Here is a 7,432-nt window from a genome sequence, read left to right as displayed (position 1 = left end):
GATGATTCTGTGCTTCCAACTTTGTGGCAACAGTTTGGGGAAGGCCCTTTCCTGTTTCATCATGACAATGGCCCTGTGCACAAAGAAATGGTTTGTCGAGATCAGTGTGGAAGAACTTGACTGGCCTGCACAGAGCCCTTACCTCAACCCCATCGAACACCTTTGAGATGGATTGGAACGCCGACTGCGAGCCTGGCCTAATCCCCCAACATCAGTGCCCAACCTCAGTAATGCTCTTGTGGCTGAATGGAAGCAAGTCCCAGCAGCAATGTTCCAACATCTAGTGGAAAGCCTGTTACAGAAGCAAAGGCTGTTATAGCAGCAAAGGGGGGACCAACTCCATATTAATGCCCATGATTTGAAATGAGATGTTCGACAATTAGGCGTCCACCTACTTTTGGTCATGTAGTGTATTTCTGACTTATTGTTATCATTTGTTAGCGCGCTACTGCTCAAACTGTTTACAATAGAAACGTCATTCGAACTTTAAAACGTGAAGCAGGGCCACACTTGAGTAAAGCAAGATGGATACCTTAATCAAGCACACAGTTTTCTTTAGGTAAATTACCCTTTCTAGTTCTTCTATTGTCATCGTGACAAACCAAATACAGCAGACGACTTCCCACCTAAGTCGTTATCTGATCAAGACTTTATCTGATCACGACTGCTTTCAACATCTGAATTAAAGCATTAAGATGTTGAAAGCAGTCGTGATCAGATAAAGTCTTGATCAGATAACGACTTAGGTGGTAAGTCGTCTGCTTTATTTGGTTTGTCACGATGACAATGGCAGTACGCCCAGAGCTTGCAGAGCAAGGGGAACAACTACTTCAAGGTCTCAGAGCAAGTGAAGTCACCGATTGAACCGCTGTTAGTGCGCACCCCACTAACTACCTAGCCATTTCACACCGGTTACATAGACAGGTACAGTATGTGTAGTGTCATACCGTTCTAACATGCGTTATCATCATGAAAGCAAATATGCTGCCCTTGAAAGAAATTAAATTATGAATTTCAGAAAATAATGTATTGCTCTGTGTAGGTATTTAAGGCTGCAGGTATGGGTGTGCTCGGAGGTGTGGACCAAGCCACAGGTGCCATTTGTCTGCAAGCCTATTTTGAGAGAGAGCTGGCATTGTTTTGCTGTGTGCCAGAGGGATGTTAGTCCTCTATTCTCACCCAAACAACTGTTTGGTGGTATAATAGACACTGAATAGTTCAGAGACATCCTTTTCACTTGGACCTTTACCCTTTTCAGTTGGATTGTGACTTTGCATCCAGATTCCGTTGGGATTAACTTTTAGTTTGATTTTTTAGGGTTCTTTCCTTTGGATTACAAATATTTCTATGGATTTGGATTTGGACTTCCATTCAAGGACTGAAAGAATCAACCAGAGGTTCTGGTAGGAGTAAGATTTTCTTATGGTTACTGTTGGCTCTGACAGGTCTATTCATGTGTTGCTGATTATTGTACTTTGCTTTTGTTGTTTATGTTGAAACCCATATTATTCCTATCGATACACCGTTGCACTGAATAGCTTTCCTAATATCTATTTCTGACAAGGTTGTGTGGTTTATGCAAGTTTGTTACAGAAAATGGCAACCACGAAGGGACAGTGAGAGATATAGTTCTCTGTGTTGTTAACAGGATAATTGCTTATCCATGGCTGCTTCAACAACTCTTGTTGATATCCATCATGAGAGGGAGGATTTTCCCCTTGAGCAGGAAGAGGGGCTTCTTTTAGATTTCCACGGCTGGTCCCTTCGTGATCAGACAAAGCCCAGTATGCAATCTAACAGCAACTAAATGCACTGTATGTGGGAGATTCTCAGGATGAAGAAGGGATTACTGATGAACCACCTCTTGGCCCAGGCTTGAGGCAACTGATCCACAATGATGATGAGGAAGATGATGAATACAATTGTTTGACTTCACACTTAAAGGCTGTGGAAAGAGATATTCAGGCGTTCCATTACAATGCTGTAAGGCAAGATGTTCTCCGGCACTATATTGACCGTAAATGCCAACGCTTGCAAAATGCTTTTCATGCTCTATGACAGAAATCAGGCAGTCAATGGTTGATTGTTTGGCGTGGAGAGACAGACAATTTGATACATTACTCAAGGACCTTTCTAGGAAAGTGGCAGCTCCATGTGTGATGAAGCTGTCTGTCCATTTCTCAGTGTCTGGGACAAGGAGAGCTGCTGGGTCTGCAGCAAGAAGAGATGCTGGGTTTGTACAGAGAAGAGACACGGTGTGTTTAAGGACAGGAAGGGAGCCTACTGGGGTAACAGAGAATACAATTGGAGGCCGATGCTGGGTAGAGAGTGGCGTTGCTGTTCACGAATACAAACTACCAGTGAAGGTCAAGTTTCCCAGCTTTGGAGGACGGTAGGATGATGAAGATCCTTTGACCTATCGGGAGAAATGTGAAGAATTTCTGGCTCTTCATCCTTTAACACGTGAAGGGGTGTTGGTAACTATAAATACTGTTCTACAGGGCACATCCAAAGACTGGTGGCACAGGTTGATACCTGGTTGATACCTTCCTCAGGGAATTTCTCTCTGAAGACTGAGGCAGAGAAAAGACTTCAAGGCAGGATTCAAGGCCAAAAAGAGAGCATCCAAGACTTCGTTTTTCAGTACAGAACTATTTGTATGCTATGGAAGCCTGGTCACACTGAAAAATAAATGATCAATCTGATACTCGGAAATTGTAACCCGAAATTGGCCAGCAGTCTCAAAGGGACAGCCCACACAGTTGACGAGCTGGTGCGGATTGGAACCCTCATAGAACGTGACTGGTCAGGCCAGACCACCTACTGGAACGGGGTTAATGCTATCGCAGGCAAAGAGCAGTTCAAAGGCCCAGCAAGGACCAGGAGAAGTGGCCACCAGATGAAGGCAAAGGAGCATGATCCAAAGTCCATCGGAATGCAGTTTTTCCTGAGTGCTCTAGTGACCAGGGAAGACAACCCCTGGCCAGGATCATAGTACCCGTGATGGTGCAGGGGTTGAAGTGTAAACCATTGTTGGACACAGGGTGTTTGTAAGGTGAACCTTACAAAGAAACCCCATACCCCATGCTCTGAGCAAGCGTTTGTCTTGGCAGATGGACAAAGCCATTCTGCCTGTGGAGGAGTTACGGTTGCTGGACACCTTTACGATGCACAAGTCCCACCTGGTCTTCCCCATTGTGCTGGGTCTGGACTTCCTGTGCAAGACTGGCACATTACTCAACTTATGGACATGCGTGTATGGAGTGAGACATGAAGGACGGCATGAGAATCATCCTTTTCTCCAGGGCTAGGTCAGATGGGACGAGCCCAGCTGTGAAGAATCATCAGTGGTAGGGCTATATGTTGCATCGCCCATCTGACAACCACATCAAGGCTCTTGTGGACACATCCACCAAGGAAGCATTATATAATCTCCTGCACTAATGGCAAAAGGTCTGTACAGACAGACTGGGACAAACACAGGTGGTAAGTATGTTTGTCCATGTTAAGGAGAAGGGTAGCAGCATCCGATTCTGTGTTGACTACTGATGTCTAAATTCAAAAACACCTGGATTCCTATCCCATGCCCAACCTCCAGGAAATCCTTGAGTCACTGCATGGAGCAAAGGTCTTCAGCTCCTGGGATCTTGAAAGTGGCTACTGGCAGGTGAAGATGGATCCTGCTAGCCAGCAGAAGACAGCCTTTGTGACACCTTCAGGCCTATTCAAATTAAAGTACATAAAGTACCAGTCAAAAGTTTGGACACACCTATTCATTCAAAGGCTTTTCTTTATTTTTACTATTTTCTACATTGTAGAGAATAATAGTGACGACATCATATTTATGAAATAGCACATGGAATCATGTAGTAACCAAAACAGTTTTCAACAAATCCAACAAAAAAAAATTGAGATTCTTCAAAGTAGCCACCCTTTGCCTTGATGACAGCTTTGCACACTCTTGGCATTTGCTCAACCAGCTTCACCTGGAATGATTTTCCAACAGTCTTGAAGGAGTTCCCACATATGCTGAGCACTTGTTGGCTGCTTTTCCTTCACTCTGCTGTCCAACTCATCCCAAACCATCTCAATTGGGTTGAGGTCGGGTTGTTCTTGGGGACCTTCAATCCTGCAGACATTTTTTGGTACCCTTCCCCAGATCTATGCCTCAACACAATCCTGTCTCGGCGCTCCCAGGACAATTCCTTTGACCTCATGGCTTGGTTGTTGCTCTGACATGCACTGTCAACTGTGGGACATTATATAGACAGGTGTGTGCCTTTCCAAATCATGTCAAATCAATTGAATCTACCACAGGTGAACTCTAATCAAGTTGTAGAAACAACTCAGGGATGATCAATGGAAACAGGATGCACCTGAGCTCAATTTCCAGTCTCAAATCAAATGTATTGGTCACATACACATGGTTTGCAGATGTTATTGCGAATGTAGCGAAATGCTTGTGCTTCTAGTTCCGACAGTGCAGCCATATCCAACAAGTACTATCTAACAATTCCACAACGAATACCTAATACACACAAATCTAAGTAAAGGATGGGAATAAGAATATATAAATATAAATATATGGATGAGCAATGTCAGAGCGCATAGGCTAAGACGCAAGAGATAGTATAGAATACAGTATATACATACAGTATCAGATGAGTAATGCAAGATATGTAAACATTATTAAAGAGGCATTATAAAAGTGACTAGTGTTCCGTTTATTAAAGTGGCCAATGATTTCAGGTCTGTATGTAGGCAGCAGCCTCTCTGTGCTAGTGATGGCTGTTGAACAGTCTGATGGCCTTGAGATAGAAGCTATTTTTCAGTCTCTCGGTCCCAGCTTTGATGCACCTGTACTGACCTCGCCTTCTGGATGATAGCAGGGTAAATAGGCAGTGGCTCTGGTGGTTGTTATCCTTGATGATCTTTTTGGCCTTCCTGTGACATCAGGTGCTGTAGGTGTCCTGGAGGGCAGGTAGTTTGCCGCCGGTGATGTGTTGTGCAGACTGCACCACCTCTAGAGAGCCCTGCGGTTGTGGGCGGTGCAGTTGCCGTACCAGGGGTGATACAGCCCGACAGGATGCTCTCAATTGTGCATCTGTAAAAGTTTGAGGGTTTTAGTTGACAAACCAAATTTCTTCAAATTTCTTCAGCCTCTGCGCTGTTGCCCCTTCTTCACCACACTGTCTGTGTGGGTGGACAATTTCAGTTTGTCAGTGATGTGTACAGTACACAGAGGAACTTAAAACTTTCCACCTTTTCCACTGCTGTGCCCTCGATGTGGATAGTGGGGTGCTCCCTCTGCTGTTTCCTGAAGTCCACGTTCATCTCCTTAGTTTTGTTGACATTGAGTGAGAGTTTTTTTTCCTGACACCACACTCTGAGAGCCCTCACCTCCTCCCTGTAGGCTGTCTCATCATTGTTGATAATCAAGCCTACTACTGTTGTGTTGTCTGCAAACTTGATGATTGAGTTGGGTGCATGACCACTCAGTCATGGGTGAACAGGGAGTACAGGAGGGGGCTGAGCACGCACCCTTGTGGGGGAGTGTTGAGGATTAGCGTAGTGGAGGTGCTGTTTCCTACCTTCACCACCTGGGGGTGGCCCGTCAGGAAGTCCAGGACCCAATTGCACAGGGCGGGGTTGAGACCCAGGCCCTGGGTGTTGAATGGGTGTTGAATGCTGAGCTATAGTCAGTGAACAGCATTCTTACATAGGTATTCCTTTTGTCCAGATGGGATAGGGTAATGTACAGTGTAATGTTAAATGTGTTAATGGTTTGATGGCTGAACGACAGGATTAGTGTCACGTTCTTTCAAAATCGAACCCAGAAGCAGACCAGGACAAGGAGAGTAGGAAGAAGGTGAGTATTTATTTACAAGTGAATGTGAATGGGTAGATATATCCAGGTGGCGTAGCGGGCAGCGGTGGTGAATTGATGGGAGTAAATAGGTGGATCCAATGGGGTAGCAGAATCCTCCGACGACCAGGCGGGAATGGGGTAAATGATCCGGGTGAGTAACTGAAGACAAAACAAACGGAGGTAAGTTTAAGGCAAGCAATACGTAAAAAACAACAAAACAAATTCTATCCAACTTGAGGCTGATACTATGGCACAACATACTGTTCATGGCTAACGATCCGGCAGGGAATGGATGTCAGGTCCGGGCTTATGAAGAGGAGAGATGATGATCAGGACCAGGTGTGCAGATAGCTGATGGGATACAGGTGCGGGTAATCAGAACTCCCAACTGGCTACATTGCCCGGCAACCAGACAGGGTGCGTTCCAGGACGCCGGAAAAAACACTCCAGGACAGAACACAGGCAAAACACCGACTCAGGAAACGGGATTCGTGACAGTACCCCCCCTCCGACGAACGCCACCGGGCGGACTACCCGGAGCGCCAGGGTGGAGGCGGTAAAAGTCACGAAGCAGGTCATCGTCAAGGATCTGACGCCGAGGAATCCAACTCCTCTCCTCAGGACCATATCCTTCCCAATCCACTAAATACTGGTACCCTCGACCCCGCCGTCTGGAGTCCATGATGCGGCGCACCGTGTAGACAGGACCACCTCCGATCATCCGAGGAGGAGGAGGACGAGGAGGAGGGGGCAACAGAGGACTGAGGAGAACCGGCTTGAGGCAGGAGACATGAAAGGTGGGATGTACTCTTAGTGTAGCAGGCAACTTGAGTCGGACCACAACAGGATTAATGATCCTCTCCACTACAAACGGACCAATGAACTTCGGTGACAGTTTCCTCGACTCAGTCCGTAGAGGAAGATCCCGTGTAGCCAACCAAACCCTATCTCCGACGGTATAAGCGGGGGCAGGAACACGGCGACGATTCGCCTGGATCTGATACCGGTCAGAAACCTTAGGGAGGGCCTTCCTGGCCCGATGCCAGGTGCGGTGGCAACGACGAATGTGGGTCTGGACAGAAGGAACCGAGAGATCCCGCTCCTGAGAAGGAAACAAGGGAGGTTGGTAACCGTACAGGCACTGGAAGGGAGACATCCCAGTGGCAGATGAAGGGAGAGTATTATGAGCATACTCGACCCAGGGTAATTGAGAGGACCAAGAGGTGGGATCAGAGGAAACAAGACAGCGCAGCGTGGACTCCATCTTCTGGTTGGCTCTCTCCGCCTGACCATTAGATTGGGGGTGAAATCCAGATGTGAGACTGACTGTAGCTCCAATGGCCAAACAGAAGGATTTCCAGACAGCAGAGGTAAACTGAGGACCACGGTCAGAAACAATGTCACAGGGCAACCCGTGGACCCTGAACACCTCCCTAACCAGGATCTCGGACGTCTCAGTGGCAGAAGGCAGCTTGGAGAGGGGAACAAAGTGGGCAAACTTGCTGAATCTATCCACAATGGTCAGAATAACCGTGTTACCAACAGAAGAGGGTAACCCCGTGA

Source organism: Salvelinus namaycush, chromosome 5 (genome assembly GCF_016432855.1).
Source record: "Salvelinus namaycush isolate Seneca chromosome 5, SaNama_1.0, whole genome shotgun sequence".
Classification (NCBI taxonomy): Eukaryota; Metazoa; Chordata; class Actinopteri; order Salmoniformes; family Salmonidae; genus Salvelinus; species Salvelinus namaycush.
Note: the sequence above shows the minus strand (reverse complement) of the source record.